General features: G+C 46.0%; 1 protein-coding gene across 3 annotated transcripts in view; it reads right to left on the bottom strand.

Moving 5' to 3' along the window:
• NCK2 (NCK adaptor protein 2) overlaps positions 1-21,905 on the bottom strand; it is a 115,214-nt gene that overhangs the window by 41,335 nt on the left and 51,974 nt on the right. For all 3 annotated transcript variants that reach the window (XM_070379491.1, XM_070379490.1, XM_070379492.1), the window contains exon 2: positions 7,851-8,031. The gene's annotated coding sequence lies outside the window, so the exon portion shown is untranslated. The remainder of the gene's footprint in view (positions 1-7,850; positions 8,032-21,905) is intronic.

Below are 21,905 nucleotides of genomic sequence, written 5' to 3'. Positions count from 1 at the left end.
AGGACGAATATGTTTTTGCTTTTCTGGAGGAAGGATGCCAAGAAGAACTCTTCATCTCTCCTAATTTTGGAACCTCAAGTGCAGCAGCGCTCTATTTAAAGCTCCAAGTGGCTGGAGTGGCCTGTTTCTTAGAATTGTACACACGCGGTCCAGGGACGCTGAGACCAGCACAGCGTCTGTGTGGTCAGCACCCCCATAGCCCCCATGCAGCCCTGAGTCAGGCATCACCATCTGCTGGGCCGTCCTGGCAAATAAAGTGAACTCTCCAGGCTCTTTTCCACCTTTTATAAAATGGGGGGGAGATAGCCACATCACCTGATCTTAGAATTTATAAGAAAATTCATTTGCAAACTATAAGGTACAATTCAGAGAGTAGTGAAGACATGACTGTAAAGCTATGAATTCATTTCTATAATCTTTCCTAAGGAAAAGAATGGGGGTGGCAGGGGCAAGGGTTTGCTTTTTGTGTTTTTAATTTGGCCACCTTTGATGTGAAGAGCTGACTCACTGGAAACAACCCTGATGGTGAGAAAGATGGAGGGCAAGAGGAAAAGGGGGCAGCAGAGGATGAGATGGTTGGATGGTATCACTGACTCAACGGATGTGAGTTTGAGCAAACTCCGGGAGACGGTGGAAGACAGAGAAGCCTGGCGAAATGCAGTCCATGGAGCTGCAAAGAGTCAGATATGATTTAGAGACTGAACAGCAACAATCTGTGTCCAGCCTTCAAGCAAGTCACACTGATGGGGCATGTTGGCTGTGACAGAAAAGGGAAATGCTTGCCTAAGCTTTGACCATCACCTCAACCAGCAGAAAAGGATGATTTTGTGGCTGCACAAAGAAACGATCAATCTTGATTTTCTGTGGCTTTGCTCTTGACACAGGTACTATGGAAAACGCAGGGGACACAAGGGATGATCACGCACACAGGAAGGGTAGGAGGTCCCTCTGCCTCCACAAATGACTTCTCTCAGAGGTCAGACGGTCAACTGGGGGCCACAAACACACAGTGACCCCTGAGACGGATACAAGTGCAGGTCCGAAGACTACTGAGCTGGCGCTGGGGTCTCGGGAGGAACGAAGCCTCTGGGGGATTCAGGTCTCGGCTCCCACCCTCAACCCCTTCCAAAGGCTTCCTTCATGCATTCCTTGAGATTCCAAAGGGACTGGTTTCCAAACCAACCTTTGTTGCTGGAGATTTTGCAAGGGAAAATAAATAAAATTCACTGTCGAGCAAGAATGAAAGGCTTTGGGTCAGAAAGATGTGGGTGCACAGCCCACTTTGTCCTACGAGCACTGGGTTGTGGCCAAGTTGTTTCATCTCTCAGAGTGGTGAGGAGTCCCTGGTTTAAGGAAGGCACTCCGATACCAGTCTCCGCCATGTCACTTCTGTGGGATGTCAGAGACAGGAAGCAGAAGGAATACCAGCTTGGAAGCAGTGCACGGGCAGGGCAGAAGGCTGCTGTGTGAGTTCCACTCTGAGACCCTGGGAACCATCTTCGCTCAGTGTCTCTGCCTATGCAATAGGGGGTAATAAGACCTGTATTTCAGCCACAGATAGTGTCCTGGAGGGATCAAGCCTGAGTCAAGCCCCTGGTAAGTGCCTGGTACTTTACATCTGCCTCCACTGATTCACAAGTAGGTTAACTGTGGCAGAATCAACACTACTTTTTTTTTTTAAGCAACATTCAGTACTTACTGGGCAATTATTTAAACCAATTATTGCAGCTCTAGCCACTACATCTACTAGAACATCAAAGGCTACAGCCAACCCTAGACACTGAGTAACCCCTGATGCTTTCAAATTGTCATGCTAGAGAAGATTCTTGAGAGTCCCTTGGACTGCAAGGAGATCAAACCAGTCAGTCCTAAAGGAAATCAACCTTGAACATTCATTGAAAGGACTGATGCTGAAGCTGAAGCTCCAATACTTCAGCCCCTGATTCCAAGAGTCAACTCATTGCAAAAGACTCTGATGCTGGGAAAGATTGAGGGCAACAGGAGAAGGAGGCAACGGAGAATGAGATGGTCAGATGGCATCACGGACTCAATGGACATGAATTTGAGCAGATTCCAGGAGATAGTGAAAGACAGAGAAGCTTGGAGTGCTACAGTCCATGGGGTCACAAAGAGTTGGACATGACTTAGTGACTGAACAACAACAAATATTTCAAGCAAATATTAGCAGACCTAAAGGGAGAAATAGACAACAATACAGTAATAGTAGGGCACTTCAATATACCACTTTCAACAATGGATAGATCATCCAGGCAGAAAATCAATAAGAAAATTTGTACTTAAACTACACACTAGACCAGATGGACTTGACATTGACAAAGCATTTCATCCAATAGGGGCAGGCAGAACACATATTTTTATAAAGCACACATGGAACATTCTCCAGGATATACAGTATCATATGTTAGGCCAGAAACAAGTATTAATAAAATTAAGAATGAAATTACATCTCTTCCCATCAGAATAATCAGTTATAAGAAGAAAATTGGAAAATTCATAAATATATGAAAATTAAATAGCATGTTACTGAACAACCAATGGGTCAAAGAAGAAATAAAAAAATATATGAGACATTAAGAGACACAAACTACCATGAATAAGCAACAAGGATGTATTCTAAAGCACAAGAGAATATAGCCATTATTTTGTAATGATTTTAAATGGAGTACAATGTATAAAGGGCTCCCCTGATAGCTCAGTTGGTAAAGAACCCGCCTGCAACGTAGGGGACCCTGGTTTGATTCCTGGGTCAGGAAGATCCCCTGAAGAAGGGATAGGCTACCCACTCCAGCATTCTTGGGCTTCCCTTGTGGCTCAGCTGGTAAAGAATCTGCCTGCAATGTGGGAGACCTGGGTTCGATCCCTGGGTTGGGAAGATTCCCCTGGAGAAGGGAATGGCCACCCACTCCAATATTCTGGCCTGGAGAATTCCATGGACTTTATAGTCCATGGGGGTCGCAAAGAGTTTGACCAACTGAGCAACTTTTGCTTTCACTTTCACAATGCATAAAAAACACTGATCACTACATTGTACATGTGAAACGAATATAACATTGTAAATCAAGTCTGTTTCAATAACAAAACTATCTTGAGACAAATTAAAATGGAAACACAATAGACCAAAACTAATGGGATGCATTAAAAGTAGTTCTAGCAGGGAAGCTCAGAGTGATAAAAACCCACGTTAAAAAAAAAACTGAGATCCAAATAAAGAAAACTTTACACCTCAAGGAACCAGAAAAAGAAGACCAAGTGAAGCCCATAGTTAGTAGAAGGAAGGATAGTAATCAGAGAAAAAATAAATGAAATAAAAGACTAAAAAGATAACAGAAAAGGTCATTACAATGATGCCTATGCTAACATTTACACCTTGGGTATTCACATCAGCAACTGCCACAGCATGAAATCCAGTCTGGATTATTTTTCTGTGCCCATATGTCTTGTCATCTATGCACCGTCTTCCTGTATAACACCCACGTCCTTCCACCTATTAGACTGCTCTCCTGAAAAAGTCCTCAAGTAGATTTTCAAACAATCTTCAGCACAACATACGAACTATTCACATCCTCCATCTCCAGGAAATACCAGCCAGCCTCCAACAATAGTGAGTCACTGTCAATGCTGAGTTATCCAGGGAATAATTAAGGGCAGACTCTACATTGTTAAGTTCACTCCAGTACAAATGGAAGGGGCTTGTCTCCACGCTCCTCCCATGATCTCCACTCCCCTCAAATCAGGCAAAGTCAAGGCCGGGGAGTTCTCAGGACCTGGCTCCTTAATTTCAACATGGGAGGGATGGTCAGGGGAGAAAAGAATGCAGCACAGGGACTACAGGCCTGGATACAGGGGGCTCGGGGGCCCCTCAGGTCACCCAGAGATGCAGCTGACATCCCTCAAGACTGCTCCCCTCGGTCCAGCCCCAGGGACGGCTAGCTGAGATGGCACCAACTTGGGGTGCCCAGTAACGTGGAAATGTTTCCGAGGCTGACTCCTCACTTAGCACCTTACCAGGTTGGCACTGTTTTCTTTCTCTCCAGGACAAGGCAAGTGACAGGCTGACCAAACCGTCACCTTTCCCGTGGGCACATCAAAGACCACTGGCCCAATAGCATATGCCAGTCCCCACCTGTTACTGCTTAAATGATGTGCAGACTGATTACCATGGGCTTCTCAGGTGGCTCAAGGGTAAAGAATTTGCCTGCCATGCAACTGGGCTTGATCCTTGAGTCAGAAGATCCAGAAGTAGGAAATGGCAGCCCACTCCAATATTCTTGCCTGGAGAAGCCCATGGACAGAGGAGCTTGGCAGGCTACAGTCCATGGGGTTGCAGAGTCCAACATGACTCAGCAACTAATCATCAGCAGCAGCAGCAGCCCTGTGCCTTAAGACCCATGATGCTCCTGCTCCAAGTCCCCTTCTTTAAAATTCACTCAGTTTCCCTGCCTCGGGCACTCGAGACTTGCTCTAAGAACCTGACATAGCGGTAATCCGGAAACCAGAGCTGTCAGGGTCACACCCTATCCCACAAGGCCACGAGAAAGAGAGTCTGGAACAACTGTATTCCATCTATTTTTGTAGCTGCTAAAACAGTCACAGCAGGAAGAGTAGCCTAGAATCCAGCTGTGCTCACAGTCAATATTTATTACGTGAAAGGACAGATCTACTGATTTTCCCACTGGACAGTTTTCAAAACCACAAAAGCAATTCTTAATAAGAAAATCATGGTTTCGCTGTGTCTGTCATAAACTTAAAAGTCTATTTAAAATTACATGCATACAAATATTTTTCTAAGTATCTTTGCATGATAATCTGCATATAACTGTCCACCGGGCATCACCTCTTGTTTGCATGATGATAACAGACTCTCGCTGGGCACTTATGCAGAACACATCAACACTTCCTCAATTAAGCCTGTGATTTCCCCCTGACTTATGACCTTCTGGAAGAGGACCCTGACAGTCACTTAGAGTCTGCTAATGTCACCCATGACCGAGCTTCTAAAGAAGTCATGCCAAGACTCTATTATCGATGAATCACTAATGAATTCTGTTGACTAGATTCAAGGATTTACACTAATTTCTAGCTTATATTCGCATGAAATCTAACAAACCGATTGATATATGACTATACTTACAAATGAGCAAGTTTTAATAGGTTTCCCTTCAACGACTATTTAAAAAATTGAGTGGTCACAGCTAAGATTTTTTTATGAAAAGGAAACCTCCCAGGATTGGACATGAAACACCCAATGCCGAGCACTCACACAAGGTCTGGAAGAGAAACCTGGGAGTGGCTGTTCACTGCCCAGGAGCACGTAAAGCCAGAGAGAGCCAGCAACGTCCTGTGGGGAAAAGGCAGTCTCGGGGTCACTTACGGGGACACAGAGAGGAGGAGGGCTTGGATCAGCTGCTGAGATGAGCTCCAGGTTCTCAATTCCAAATCAGGACCTGACCTGGAAATCACAATGGATGCCCCGCCTCTTCCCCAAACAGGTGGGAAGAGTGTCGCTTGCTCCAAGGAAATAGTAAAGCAGAATTCACCATCGTACTCTAAGAAACATGACATATTGACTCCATGACCTTCTCCTGGCCACACATCAAAGGGGAACATAACTGAAATCCAGGTGGTTCAAAAACAAAAAGGGGGTTGAGGAGAAAAACCTGATTTACAAAAAGTTTAGTAGCAGTTTTAGACCAAATAAAAGAAAACTCTAATTTATATTAAAGTAAGAAATCTACAACATTCAAACCAAGAGATTTTGTAGTCCGAAGTCACGGGTTCAAGAATAGTTTAAAGCCAGATTTATGATTACCAAAGAGGAAAGGTCAGGGGGAGAAATAAATTAGGAGTTTGGGGTTGACATGCATAGACTACTTAATATAAAAATAGATAATTAACAAGGACCTACTGTATAGCACAGGGAACTTTATACTCAATATTCTGTAATAACCTAAAAAGGAAAAGAATTTGAAAAAATGTATATGTGTATTTATATAAGACTGAATCACTTTGCTGTACACCTGAAACACAACATTGCAAAGCAATTATATTCTCTGCTGCTAAGTCACTTCAGTCGTGTCCGACTCTGTGCAACCCCATAGACAGCAGACCACCAGACTCTGCTGTCCCTGGGATTCTCCAGGCAAGAACACTGGAGTGGGTTGCCATTTCCTCCTCCAATGCAGGAAAGTGAAAAAGTGAAAGTGAAGTCGCTCAGTCGTGTCCAACTCTTCGAGACCCCGTGGACTCCAGCCTACTAGGCTTCTCCATCCATGGGGATTTTCCAGGCAAGAGTACTGGAGTAGGGTGCCACTGCCTTCTCCGAATTATATTCTCTACTGTAAAACAAAAAAAATTTTTTTTAAAGAATAGCATAAAGGAATTTGTGAATAATAGAAGCAAAATAAGCCTTGAAAGGAAAGCTCATAAATTGGGTGTTATTCCTCCACAAACCTAGACAGTGTGTTAAAAAGCAGAGACATCAGTTTGCTGACAAAGGTCTGTACCGTCAAAGCTATGGTTTTCCCAGTAGTCATGTATGGATGTGAGCATTGGACCACAGAGAAGGCTGAGCACTGCAGAACTGATGCTTTCAAACTGTGGTGCTAGAGAAGGCTCTCGAGAGCCCCTTGGACAGCAAGGAGATCAAAGTAGTCAATCCTGTGCTGTGCTTAGTCACTTCAGTTATGTTCAACTGGAATGGGTTGCCATGCCCTCCTCCAGGGGATCTTCCCAATCCAGGGATTGAACCCAGGTCTCCTGTACTGCAGGCAGATTCTTTACCATCTAGGCCACCAGGGAAGCCCACTCAAGCCTAAAGAAAATCAATTCTGAATATTCACTGGAAGGACTGATGCTGAAGCTTAAACTCCAATATTTTGGCCACCTGATGAGGAAAGCCAACTCACTGGAAAAGACTCTGATGCTGGGAAAGATGGAAGGCAAAAGAAGAGGGTGACAAAGGATGAGATGGTTGGATGGTATCACCAACTCAACGGACATGAGTTTAAGCAAATTCCGGGAGATGGTGAAAGACAGGGAAGCCTGGTGTGCTGCAATCCACAGGGTTGCAAACAGTTGGACACGACAGTGAGTGAACAACAAACCTCCACTTAGGAGACAACACTCTGAAGATGAATTGGACCTTCTCATAAAGCATTTTATTGCCCAGTCAGAGCCAGGACCCCAGAGGAACTGACTGCCAGCCAGCATCTTGTATCATCTAAATCAAATGGTCCAAAATCATGTTAGGGCTGAGAAATGCCTATTGTAGAGACATTCTTTTGTCCAGTACCTGTTATTCCAGGAGCCTTGAATCTCAAGCCATATGCTGTGTCACAAGTACAATTTTAACACACGAGAACATTTCTCATAGGAAAACATAAACCCTCCCTCGGAATCCTTATCCATTTGATGTTTTGATGCAACCTTATCTTCCCAGCATCCAAGCTAGGATGAAGCCTCACAAGATGGAGCTCGCCCTGAAGACAGCTCCTACGTATTCTGGACACCCATCCCACATGACACAGAGAAGGCCCATCTCCCACAGACACAAGCTACCTGTCCAGCCAGGAGCTCAGGCATCTCACAGGTTGGAGGCACCCACGGTCCTGCCTCCTAGCTTACCTGCTGCCACCATGCACCAAAGCAGGAACAGTGAGTCTAACTTCTGAACCACATCCCTTGGCAACTTACATTTTATAAGGCTCAACAAATCAGAGCTACATTTATTGCCATTTTACTAACGTAAAGCGTATGCCCAGTGCAACGTGGGCATCTAAGGCAAAAGCAGTCACTCCTCCTGCCTGTCTCAGGCGGAAAGCCACACTCACCTTCGGCACCCAGTTACGAGAGGTGACACACAACACAGAGCTCCTCAAAGGCTGAGTTCCTCAGCTGACTGCACCTGAAGTCACCAAGCTGCTGGAGTTCTCCAAATTCTCCTATCCAATTCAAATCTCAGCAGAGAGTGACAATCCAGGAAATTGCTCGAAGAAAAGGAACGTAGGAAATCTGAAAAGAGACAGAAGACACCATTTATCAGGGCAGCTTGCTTGCTGGATTTTAAGTTACTGCTTGAAAAATAACTGATTATTTGTTTACCTGAAACCAATATTTTACTTGTTGTTGTTGTTTAGTCACTCAGTTGTGTCCAACTCCTTGTGACCCATGGACTGTAGCCTGTTAGGCTTCTCTGTCCATGGGATTCCTCAGGCAAGAATAATGGAGTGGGTTGCCGTTTCCTTCTCCAAATATTTTTAATAGACCCCAGGAAAAAATGTGCTTTATATTTACTGACCTCGACCCAAACAAAAACTCCTTTGCCCTGCTCTATTTTCCAGACCCTGGGTCAACGTGGAGGCAGAGGGTAGGTGGGGACCCCCTTGGGGATAACCGAGGGACCCAAGCTCCCAGATCTCTTCCAGCCCCCTCCCCACAATACCGCTGCCCACACCCTGCAAGCCTGCTGAAAACAAAAGAGCAGCTGCCAAGTGGAAATTCAAAAAGCCCGTCTGGGAGCCTAATTAGGGAGAAGAATTGCAGAGAATGGATATCATGTAGAGATTTCATCTCCTGCGCGGACCATTCACTGAGAAAGGCCCCGCCAGACCCACAGCTTCGTCCTTATCGGGATGAACACACACACACTCTCTCTCTCTCTCTCACTACTATATATCAAATAGATAGCTAACAAGGACCTACTGTATAGCACAAGGAACTCTACTCAATACTCTAATGACATATATGGGAAAAGAATCTGAAAAAGAGAGGCTATACTGTATGTGTACGTCATGTGTATGACTGAGTCACTTTGCTGTACAATGGAAACTAACAAAACATTGTACATCAGCTAGACTCCAATAAAAATTTTTAAAAAGAAAATATCGCTACAGGAATCTGAAGACAGCATCCTGAAATTACAGAGGAGGAGCCGACAGAGGATCCCGCAACCCCCTCCCTCCCAGCTGTGGGACTTGGCCTTATGGCCCCTGACACCTGGGTACCTATTTTCAGTCCTGATTTGTCCTTTGAGGGGACCCTGAGGCACTGTGGACTCCAAGAGGGTTCACTGGCATCTTTAATTATGCTTCAAAGCCTGAAGGGATCTGTCCTGACCATTCACTTGTACAAGATCTATTAATTCATCAAACCATGATGATGACTCACAACATTATTAAACACCCCACAGAAGAGTCGAGTTTTATTTTAGTCAAATAGAAAAGGATAATTCAGGGAAGGCTTTAAGGCAAGTTCATAAATGTTGATTAAAAAATGAATTCATTTATGCATTCTCTGGTATTATTTTAAGGGCTTGGATGATTTTTGTTTAGTTTTGTTTGAATGTATGATTTAACACAAGGGAAAGGTGCTGGGCAGACACGCCAGGGATATGAGACCTGGACGAGATCTTAGACGCACACCAGGATGGAGGCCTTCTCTCTGCCGTGTGTTTTCAGAAACAAGACAGAAAACAGACGCTTTGCTATCTAGACTCCAGGCCTGACCAAGGATTCCGATTTCTCACTGTGGGCCTGACACATGCCACTTACTGGAGAAACCCACTAGCTAAATACTGCTGTGTCTGCAAACACCACTTCTGTATTAGTATTTTCAGGGGTTCTTCTGGACATAAGTTGTAGCTTTAAAATTTTCATTGGAAAGTGAATGTGCCTGGAGTCAGAGCTCAAGCCAAGGCCCTTGGGCGTCTGGGGGGCTGTCTGAGTTGCCCCCTGTACGCACGGTGCGCTCATGGTGTGTGTATATGTGTGTGTGATTTAATCCTCCCAATAACCTCCTGGGATAGATACTAATATTCACTTTGCCACAGGACTTAATGTTCTCATAGAGGCAGAGATTCTCCTTAGCAGGCTTGGAGTGAGGAACGCAAGCCTCTAAAGCTGAACCTACCACACCAGCAGCAAGCCTAGTGCCAGAGAATTTATCTTCCTTCCCAGTTCACCAGCGCCACGGCCTGGGTCTGGAAGTCTTGTCCTCTGACACTCGCTGTGGCCATCCAGGTGGATGCCCAGGATCTGAGCCAATGACAAGGTTCCAACCAGAGCCTCCCTGGGAAAGACTGAGGGCAGGAGGAGAAGGGGGTAGCAGAGGATGAGATGGTTGGATGGCATCACTGACTCAATGGACATGAATCTGAGCCAACTCCGGGAGACAGAGAAGGAGCCTGCAATGCTGCAGTCCATGGGGTCGCAAAGAGTCGGACGCAGCTGAACAACAACAAAGATGGCCTAGGCACCTGCGATCCAACTGTGTGAGACGGAGGGGTGGTGTTTTCTTCAAGAAAAGCATCTCACTGACCAAGCGTCAGTGCACGAACCACACACCTTCCTCAGAAGTGAACACAGAGACTAAGCTGTTCCCTTGCTGGGTTTCCATGAAGTCCACCCACTGCCACGTTTAATGTGGACTATTCAAAGCCTCTGTTAAGGACGAGCACTTCAGATCAGGTCTTCAGTACAACCTGTGATAGAATCCACCAGGAAAGCATACACTTTGTAGAAAACCACCTCTGACTGGCAACACTGCCAGGTTTAAGGTCACTGGGGCCAAGGTGGTCACTGGAGAACATTTCACAGCCTGCTCAGGCAGGAGGGGACAGTGCATGCTTGTCTTTACAGGCATTTCCCCACAAGCACCACTTGCATCTCCCCATAGGAATTAAAGCGATGAGGACAGAGTAAAGGATATTAACACAAATACTAAATGCACCCCTTTCTCCACAATGATCTGGACCCCGATCATTCTACCACGGCAAAACCAAAGGACTATCTGAATTCTCTGCAATACTGAGGTTTTCTTTTTCTTGACTGTGTTTTGAAAAGCCTGGGCACAACCTGGGGTTCTCCCTGGTCTCGGGGGGCATTTAGCCAGGACACCAGTGAAGGTGCTCAGGTCAGGTGGCTGCCAACCAGCAGCCCTGCCTGTCCCCACGGGCCTGGCCTCCAGACACCCAAACCATCTGTCCCAGCCCCACCTGAACTCCAGGTGCCCCACGGAGCCTGTCCTGGCTGCTTTTCTGGGCCATCTGGGCGGTTTCCTCTGAACCTCAGTGGGCTGGCCATTCAGGGCTGGTGTCCATCACTGACAGACTTCCCTGCAGTACAGTCTTCAGGATTAATGAGAGGCTCATGACCTTCCATTGAGGCCAAAGGCTGGAGCCCCCCGACTCTTTGGGCAGGATGGACATGCAGTCCTGCCTACTGCCCAGATGACATGAATCCCCTAAAGGCTCCGCATAAAGACCAGCACTCCACCACCCAACCCACAGAAGCAGAGAAGCAACTGGACAGGTCCCAGGGACACTGTGTTGGTGGCTCCACCTTCACAGCAACCCAGGAGACACAACTCATCGTCGGCTCAGGAACCAAACCACCAGACCCTCAGGCCCAGAGCCAGGATTCAAACCCAGGCCCACCTGACTGCAGAGCCCCACTGGACTCTTTCTCCCCACATGGATCACCACTAAAGGGCCAGAACCTCCAGACCTGGGCAAAGGTCATCTGTCACCGCCATCAGTCTGGAGTGTCTGCCACAATAGGAGCCCGGCTTCTGCCTCTCAAATCAGGGAAGGACAGTATCATAGTTTCTAAGACGCAAGTCCATGACCACACATGCCACCTTAATCTGAGAACAAACTTGTGGTTACCAAGGGGTGGGATCGGGGTGGCTGGGGAGGTTGGGGTTAGCAGATATAAGCTATTATCTATAGGATGGATAAACAACAAGGTCCTACTGTATAACACAGGGAATTATATTCAACATCCTGTGATTCAGACTTAGAGAATGAACTTATGGTTGCTGGAGGGAGGGATGAGGGGAAGGGATAGGTAGGGAGTTTGGGATGGAAATGAACACATTGCTGTATTTAAAATGGATAACTAACAAGGACCTACTGTATAGTATAGGAAACTCTGCTCGGTGTTATGTGGCAGCCTGGATGGGAGGGGACTTTGGGGGAGAATGGATACATGTGTATGTATGGCTGAGTCCCTTCACTGTTCACCTGAAACTATCACAACATTGTTAATCAGCTCTACTCCAATATAAAATAAAAAGTTAAACAAAACCCTATGATAAACCATAATGGAAATGAATATAAAAAATAACATATATATGTGTATAACTGAGTCACTTTGCTATACAGCAGAAATTAACACATCGTTAAAATTAATAAAGTATATACATAAATAAAAACAAAGGCACTATTTCTCTTAGATGTCAATGCAGAAAAAAATTACTGAGTTACACTGTTTGACTGTTGAACACTGCACATAAGCTCAAGACTCTTGGATTATGCCAGATGAGTATCATGACCAAATAGTACATGAGTATGAAATAAACATGCAAGACACACGCAGTGAACTGCCCAGACCCCTCATCTGCAGGACAAGCTAAAGGCAATTATCTTTTTTCTTTTACTAAAAAGAAAAAAACAACACTAATGCTTCCAGGGACAGGACCCCACTTGCTTCTTACTACCCTGTGCGCAGTGCTAACAGTCAGATGCGGGGTCCACATTTCAGAAAGGCCCACCAAATTTGGACTTTTACTCAAGATAAAACTGTCCTGAAAAGGAAAACACCAGATTTTTCTGCCATGGGCTGGAATCAATTTAAATGATAACACTGGTTATCAGCGGACTGCATCTGTGTGAGGATCACAAGTTGATTAATGAAAATGGGGCAGAAAGAGCATGAGTTTCTAACTCTGAACAGCCTCAAGGAGATGTGGCTGGGGAGGTGTGGGGAGCAGGATCACTGGTCAGATGCCGAGCTCTGAGGGTTCTGTGTTCTGAAATAATGCACACATCTGCCTTCAAGTCTTCTAGAACTTCTCAGAGAACACAACTGCCGGCAGTGGGTCGACCACACACGCCATGACCAAAAGACGTGGCAGGAGCCGTGGGCCCCAGACCTGCTCAGCCCCCACATGCCCCTCCCTCCTTGGTCCTGTTCCTCCACGTCCTCAGTTGTGACGAGGTCTCGACGCCCCTAATCTGTAGCTGTGAGCTCAGCACACGGGAGTGGATGTGAGAATTACCCAAAATTGATGATGTGGGAAAAAAGGCATTAATACATTTATCTAAAGTACCATGACAAGGAAGTCATAAGGCAAATCTTAATATGGACTTAAATTTTACGGTCGCTGCCTCAGAATTCTAGCAGATAGGAATAACATTAGTAACACCTGTTCTAATGCTTTATAAGATTCTGTGTATATATTTGATGCTAGCCTCTTAATACAACAGTCCCCATCCTCCAAAAGGCATCATAGGTGTTTCTCTGAACCTATTTCCACTGACCCAAATCAGTTTTCAGAATCAGCATACATGTAGGTGTGTGTATACAACCCTATATACACATACCTGTGTATATATACACATCTCAATGCCATAACTGGATAGTCCAATTACACAAAATATTTTGCAAAGGGTCACCTGCATTCTTTACGAAGTGTCCACAGGATTTCATTGTTGTCCAGGTAATTACACCACAAATAAAAAGCATGCTGACCAAGATAAACCTTAAACATGAAAACACACTATTGAATAAAACCTCTTTTGTTGAAAAAGACAGAAGGAAGGGAAGACAGGAAAGAAAGAAGATATAGACACTGAATTCTCATCTGAGATAACTTATACACACAGGTGATCTAAATGACATTTCTAACTGTATGTGGCTAATGGTTAAAAAAAATACTTTCAGAGAACAAACTCATGATCATGCCAATTGAATATGAATTTTAATATCATTGTGTTTTTAAAGTATATTTAGCTGCTTTTGAATATTCTGAAAAATGGTCAATATGACTCACCCACATTTTCCCCAAATGCCAGATACTTTCCTACTTTTGTGCCTTTATGTCCATTTCTTCCACCATTTAGGAAGAGATTCACACCTGCAGCTTCCTAAAACTACTGTCCAGCCAAAACCAACTCATCGTCCAGGAGGAATGAACCCAAAGTTCCCCTCTTCTGGAACATTCTACAGGAACGTCCTTCATTCCTGCAGCGATTGCTCTTTTATAACCAAACCGCCCCCATTCAAAGGCAACACAAGTGCCTCCAGCAAGGGACCTCCACATGCTGCCATCCATATGGTTCAGCCACATGGCAGGCTCTCGACAGAATGACTCTTATCAGACATTCATCATCCAATAAACTTACACTTCCTCAGTGATTTCTATAGAATCTGCCACAATGGTACAAAAACCTAAGATCATGGCATCCAGTTCCAGTACTTCAGGGCAAATAGATGGAGATAAAGTGGAAACAGTGACAGACTACTTTCTTGGGCTCCAAAATCTCTGCAGCCATGAAGACACTTGCTCCTTGGCAAGAAAGCTGCGACAAACCTAGACAGCATATTAAAAAGCAGAGACATGACTTTGCCCTCAAAGGTCTGTACAGTCAAAGCTACAGTTTTTCCAGTAGTCATGTACAGATGTGAAAGTCGGACCTTAAAGAAGACTGAGCACCAAAAACTTGATGCTTTCAAACTGTGGTGCTGGAGAAGACTCTTGAGAGTCCCTTGGACTGCAAGGAAATCAAACCTGTCAAACCTAAAGGAAATCAACCCTGAATATTCATTGGAAGGACTGACGCTGAAGCTCAATACTTTGGTCACCTGATGCGAAGAGCCAAGAGCCAACTCACTGGAAAAGACTCTGATTCTGTGAAATACTGAAGACAAAAGGAGAAGGGGGCAGCAGAGGATGAGATTGCTGGATGGCGTCACTGACTCAACAGACATGAATTTAAGCAAACTCTGGGAGATAGTGAAGGACAGCGAAGCCTGGCATGCTGCAGTGCATGGGGCTGCAGAGTCAGACATGACTTAGCGACTGAACAACAATGGCACCATTCAGTGCTCCAGGGTTTAGAATCCTCTTCTCCCAAATTTCAACCCAAGAGACCCTGAATTCCTTACACACAGCCTGATCCAACTCTTGGGTGTCAACACGGAGCCTTCATCACAAATCAGTGCACCCGTGCCAAAACCAAATGATGGTTCTGCTAACGAACCACATGTCTTCATTTTATTGCCATAAATTTATTTTTCTTGAGTATGTCATTGATCAAATAAACTAGCAAGAAGCCAGTGAGAGAGACTGAATGAATCAAAGAGGACTTCTAAACTTTCAAGCTCAAAAATGTATAGATGACTTCCCATGGCAACGGCCCAATTAATGCCATCCATAAAGCCATTCATATGCTGTGTCTGGGCTGAAATCCAATTAAGTCATTTCTGTCCGAATATCTCCAAAGAGCCTCCCGCTGAGCTCCAAGTGGAAATAAACATAAAAGCCAGATTAGCTGTGTAAGCACTTTCAGAGCTAAAACACGACAAGAGCATGAAAATCTACATGCCCAGCCTTTCAACTGGGCACAGAGGAAACACATTTCAACGGCCACCTGGCAAAAAGAAAACCCACTTCCTCATGCAGCCAGGTTTCCTCCAACAACCCTCATCCACTGTACACATCAAAGAAAAGCTGAGATCCGTTCACTTACATGCACAGAGAAACGACAAACTGGGCTCCACGATGCCATTCTATGCAGAGGAAACACTCAGGACATGATTTCAAGCCCTCTCAGAATTCAGTGTTTCCCTGGCCTACTCCTTAAGGAGGATGCTTTGAAATCAGTAAATCCTGAAATTCACCATGGTCTCCAAACATGTAACTTGTTCCGTGAAAACATGAACACAAAGACAGAAGAAAGTTAGGGAACGAGTTAAACCTCCTCTGCACCTTGTGATTCATTATTCAAATTTACAGCAACAGAGACACCACTTTGCTGACACAAGTCAGTATAGTCAAAGCTATGGTTTTTCCAGTAGTCATGTACAGATGTGAGAACTGAATCATAAAGAAGGCTGAGCACCAACGAATTGATGCTTTTGATCTGTGGTGCTGGAGAAGATTCTTGAAAGTCCCTTGGACAACAAGGAGGTCAAACCAGTCAGTCCTAAAGGAAATCAACCCTGAATAGTCAACAGAAGGACTGATCTTGAAGCTCCAATACTTTGGCCACTTGATGCCAAGAGTTGACTCACTGGAAAAGACCCTGATGCTGAGAAAGACTGAGGGCAGGATGGCATCACCGACTCAATGGACCATGAATCTGAGCCAACCCTGGGAGAGAGTGGAAGACAGAGGAGCCTGGAGTGCTACAGTATATGGGGCCACAAAAAGTCAGACATGACCTAATGACTGAACAAAAAGACAAAAATTATCTTCGGATGATGTGTAAGAGCTGAAATAGGAGTGTTCTAACCACACATTTCAGAAATGGAAGGGTTCCCCTTCCCTACTGCCTGTTCATTGCACACAGAACAACTGAGACCTGCTGAATCAGACCACCTGCAGCTGGTTATGACACCAGCCCCAGGTAAGAACAAAGGGATGCAAAGGGAAGAAGAGAAAGTGAGAAGGACAGAATCAAGAACATTTATCTCCAAACCCTCAGCATCTGAACACCAGGCCTGTCTGAAAGAAGGGGCACGAAGGTGATGAGGCTGGCCACGCCTTCACCCGTGACAAAGGACACAAAGACTCTCTTCCAGGGGACGCTCAGCCCAGTGCACATCTTAGCAGCTGGGCACTGTGCGTGCGTGCTTAGTCACATCAGTCGTGTCCAATTCTCTGCGACCCCACGGACCATGGCCCGCCAGGCTCCTCTGTCCATGGGATTCTCCGGGCAAGAATAATGGAGTGGATTGCCATTTCCTTCTCCAGTGATAAAGTATGAAGTGAGTGAAGTGAAGCCGCTCAGTCATGTCCAACTTTTTGCGACCCCATGGACTGTAGCCTACCAGGCTCCTCCATCCATGGGATTTTCCAGGCAAGAATACTGGAGTGGGTTGCCATTTCCTTCTCCAGCTGGGCACTGTAGAGACTGCCATTTAGCCTCAGACACCGGGTTTCCTTGGAGAGAGTATCAGTCACCTCATTGCTATAAATAAATGGAAGTCACACTTATTCAATGGAAATGTGACACAAATCTGCTCTGTGCAGACACGGTATGTAAATAAAGCACAATACAGATGCCATCCTTCTTAGGGGATTCAGTCCAGTGAGGGACCGAAGTCAGACATGAGGTGATATGGCAGTGCTGCTTTATCTGCTGCAAGAAAACTTGCCTAAAAAAAATTCAGTTCAACTTTTCTAGATAACTTCTGAAATAGATGTGTCCCATCCAAAGTACCCATTAGTATCTGAGCAGAATTTTTAAATCTTTAAAGGAGACAAGTGAGCAGTGTCTTATATGAACATAATAGTTTTACATAAAGGTGGTTTATGATGGACTAGAAAGCAGGTCTCATCTGTCCTTCCTGAGACTAACCTCCCAACACTGAGAGGAGCTGCAAGGTCCTTTAGGGCCTCTTCAGCAAGCAAATCCTTCCTAAGTCAAAAAATGACAAGTTTCCTAAAAGTTCTCTCTTCTGGACAGACTTCAAGACAAGTCACTCCGCAAGTATTTCTGAAGCCTTCTGAGTACTATGCGGGGTGCTGGACATACAACAGACAAGACAGATGTAGGCTTCACCCCTACAAAGCAGACAGACAGAGGAGTGGGCCCAAGCGGGGACCTCAGGCCCCTGTGGGTCACCCCCCATCGTCTCTGCACATGGTATGTGGCCTCAGCAGGGATGTCCACTGCAGAGACTGGGTATGCCGATGATGCTTTGCACGTGAGAACACTGACTGAGTCTGCGTCCCCCACAGGCAGCCTCACACCTGCACAGCCCATCTGGCCCCTCACACTACAGTTGGCAGGTGGCTTTCTGAGAGGAAGCAGAGACATGTGCCCCTGGTGACCCTCCTGGTCCACTCCTCCACACCACCTGCAGTCCAACGCTGCAGGTTCTCAAGAGTTCTCATTCTGCTTCAGGCCTGGACAACCCGCCCCCCTCCATCCACTCCTCACCTGCAAACCCCACACACCTGTCTCCAGGCCACCATCCACGCTGTGGTACAGACCATGGCCAAGGGCAGGACCCACCTGACACTTTCCTTGGGGAGAATCAAACTAACAGCCCACACTCTGGGGACACCTGTACTCCCAGCCATCACTCCCCACAATGGTCCTCCACCCAAGTGGACGGGCATGGCTCTACCGGGAATGCAGGCAGGACATGTCAAAATGGACAGAAAGGACATGGCTGAGATGCTATCGGAGAGGAACAGCTTGATTAAACAGCACCAGACACTGAATGACAGGGAAGTCCCAGGTGGCTCAATGGTAAAGAATCTGCCTGCCAATGCATTAGATGCCAAGAGACACAGGTTCCCTGGGTCGTGAAGATCCCCTGGAGAAGGGAATGGCAACCCACTCCAGAATCCCATGGACAGAGGAGCCTGGTGGGCTACAGTCCATGGGGTCACAAAGAGTCGGATAAGACTGAGTGAACACACATTGAAAACTATCCACTTGTAAAACAAGACAGATGTCTCTAGGTTCTAAAGAGACAGGACTTCAAACTTACATTCTCAACTCCGAAAAGTAAGGTAAGGACATTTCAGATTCTTTTCCACATATGTATTTATCTATGAAGAAACTTAACTACCATTTTGCTGCCTGGTTAAGCTGCCTGCAATTACCGACCTGCTGTTCACCCTCCTCACGCTGAGATTCATCACTCCAGTGAACTTAACTATGTTCAGGAACCTTGGCAGGCTCATCACAGGCTCCTCCTTCTAAATGCTCCATAAAAATGTTTTTAACCCAAGCTGCAAAGATCTTTGGGGAACCTCTGTAGTCACCTCTGACGACATAAAGATGAAAGTATTCCACTCTTCGTCTTTTCTCTTCAAATCAGTCCCCAGACTCTAAGGTTACTTTTTATTCAATTGAAATGCAATTCACAGACCATAAGAATTCACCAACTGAAGTGTACGATTCAATGACTTTATTTTTTAAAAGTAAGTAAAGGAGAGATGTCTTTGTATTACAAGAAAGTGAAATGACCTGAGTAAAGCTGGTAGTTGGGTATCCCTAGTGGCTCAGATTCGGAGAAGGCAATGGCACCCCACTCCAGTACTCTTGCCTGGAAAATCCCATGGATGGAGGGGCCTGGTAGGCTGCAGTCCTTGGGGTCGCTAGGAGTTGGACACAACTGAGCAACTTCACTTTCACTTTTCACTTTCATGCATTGGATCAAGAAATGGCAACCCACTCCAGTGTTTTTGCCTGGAGAATCCTAGGGACGGGGGAGCCTGGTGGCTGCCGTCTACAGGGTCACACAGAGTCAGACACAACTGAAGTGACTTAGCAGCAGCAGCAGCAGCAGTGGCTCAGATGGTGAAGAATTTGCCTGCAATGCAGGAGACCTGGGTTTGATCCCTGGGTCTGGAAGATCCCCTGGAGAAGGGAACAGCAAGCCACTTCTGTATTCTTCCCTGGAAAATCCCATGGACAGAGGAGCTGAAGTTAAGCTGGTAGTTAGCGATTTCCAGAACAGTAGCTGTACACACAAGAAGCAGTGGTCTTGCTCCAATGAAGTCATGTGGGTGCCTGAGACAGGAGGAAGGCTTCCCCTGATGTTAGAGGTTTCAGTTGTCTTTTGAAAAAAATACATGCAGTAAAAATTTTCCAACAAAATAATAACAGTAAATAGAAGAAAACAAAACTTAACAACGAGCTAACTTTCACCCCTTTGTCTTTCATAGAATATGAAAATCCCACAGATACTTAAGTTCAAACATACATCTTCTGGAGGTAAGCGATAATTTAATCCTGGCTCTGAAATAGATGGATTACGACCGTAAATTAGTGAAAATGGGGTTGTAATTGGTTCTCCTAGGAAATGAACTGAATCAGATGAACACAACTAGTCACCCTGCAGTCAGCCCCGACTGAGGGCGATGAAACCACTTGGAAACCTGCAGTTAACGCCAGAACCTTTAGCCAGTTATAAAACCATAAACTAGCGAGTCCACACTACAACACTGAAAGGTTTTCAGTGCCAGATTTCCGAACTGGTTTTCTTTTCTAGAAGCATCCTGTTTCTTTCTTGTCGTGTTGTTCTGTTTTGGTGGGGGGAGCTACTCTTCACTGCAGTGCTCAGGCTTCTCATTTCGATGGCTTCTCTCGTTGTGCAGCATGGGCTCTAGGGCACACTCAGTGGTTGTACAGGCTTAGTTGCTCAACAGCATGTGGGATCCTCTCAGACCAGGGATCGACCCGGAGTCCCCTGCATTGGCAGGCAGATTCTTATCCACTGCACCACCAGGTAAGTCCCAGAAGCATCTTGTTTCTACGAGAAGGCAGACACCAACAGAATTCTGCAGTTTACAGCCCTTTGCTTTGTCTTAACTGATTATGGTTACAAAAGGCTTGGCACTTGCCCGTAAGTCTGATCACAGGAGGCTGATGGTGAACCCATGATGTCTTCCTTCACTGCTAGGAGATGCCTCCCCCACCACTGGGCAGGAATCCTGCAAGGCCAGGACCACCACCCCTGTCAATCCTGAAGCCCAAGAGGCTAGCTGCCCAGAGCGTGACCGCCCACACCTGCCCAGGAATGGTTAAGAACTGCCTCCCACCTGTCCCCATCAGAAGGTCATCTGCCACTAGAGGTGCCTGCTTCTCCTCTTTAGAAAGACATGGAAACCACTTTGCCCTACACCCTGAGTTCAATATCCACCACTCAAAAATAGCACAAACCATTTATTTCTGTGCCGAAAAAATAAAAAAAATGAACCAAGGCTTCAGACCCTTGTCAATATTTAAGGGCTTCCCCCAGAATTAGTAGAAATGCTGAAACAGAAGTGAGCCCTTCAGGTTCTCAGTGTCCAAGGCTTATAAGGCTATCCTTGGGAGGCAGGGGAAACGCTGAACGAGGAGGGGAGGTGGTATAAGACTCCAGTCAAGGGCCTAAAGGACAATATTGTGTCTTTGGACCATAAAGTTAAAATCAAAAGGAATTTTGGTGACTTGGGCTATTTCTGCAGGACCACCCCATAACCACAACAGGGTGCTCTCCACCCCCACGGGTCCCCTCAAAGCAGTCTCAAGAGTTGAAGTTCACAGGCAAATGTTTAACAAAACGATCAGATAAACCCAGCTCCCCAGGGCTAAAAACCAGTGGGCTGTCACCTTAGCGGCTAACTTTCCTAAAGACACCTCTTTCTTTCCACAGAAGCAACCTGTACTGTGCTCTCTTATGCCACAGACACATGCCGACTAGTGACTTGTACAGCTGGGTGAACTGACCTGCTGGAGTGTGGGTGGTACCTGGGGAAGAGCAGTGATGTAGAAACTAGAGGAAGGGCACCACCCACCTGCCTCCTCCATCACCACAGGCAGAAGGGATGCTAAGATCCGAGGCCAGCAAGCCCATCCCTGGACCAGACACTACTGCCTCCAATACCTGCTTCCAATGCCCTGTGATCACACTCCAGGCGCCCCACTCTGGTAATGATTGGGGGCAACCAGGCACCTTGTTGATACTTCTCAGGGTCCCCAGTGTGAGAAAAGGAGTGAGCCCCCCATCCACATCATATTAAACCACACAGAGATAGGACCACTCACCCTCTTTGTTAGTTGAAAATGAGCATCTCATAGGACTCTGGCATGGAAAGTCCAGAGATGAGAAAGCGACCCCCAGAGGAATGCAGAATGTTGTCAATGACAAGAGAATGTCCTAAGAGGCACAGAACTGCCAGCTGCCCACTGCTGCCCACACCCACATGTGCCTCTGAACGGTCATCTTTCTAAGTGAGCAGCACGTCAGGATCCACTGTGAAGCCACAGTGCTGTCAGCACATCACAACCTCAACTTCAAGCACTACTGTCCTACAGGTGGTGGTCCATGTGCTCGCACCAAACAAGACATCCGTCTTCCTGAGACCCATCCTGAAGC

Source organism: Bos mutus, chromosome 11 (genome assembly GCF_027580195.1).
Source record: "Bos mutus isolate GX-2022 chromosome 11, NWIPB_WYAK_1.1, whole genome shotgun sequence".
Taxonomy (NCBI): Eukaryota; Metazoa; Chordata; class Mammalia; order Artiodactyla; family Bovidae; genus Bos; species Bos mutus.
The sequence above is the reverse complement of the archived record's forward strand: the minus strand, read 5'-3'. Positions and strand labels throughout refer to the sequence as shown.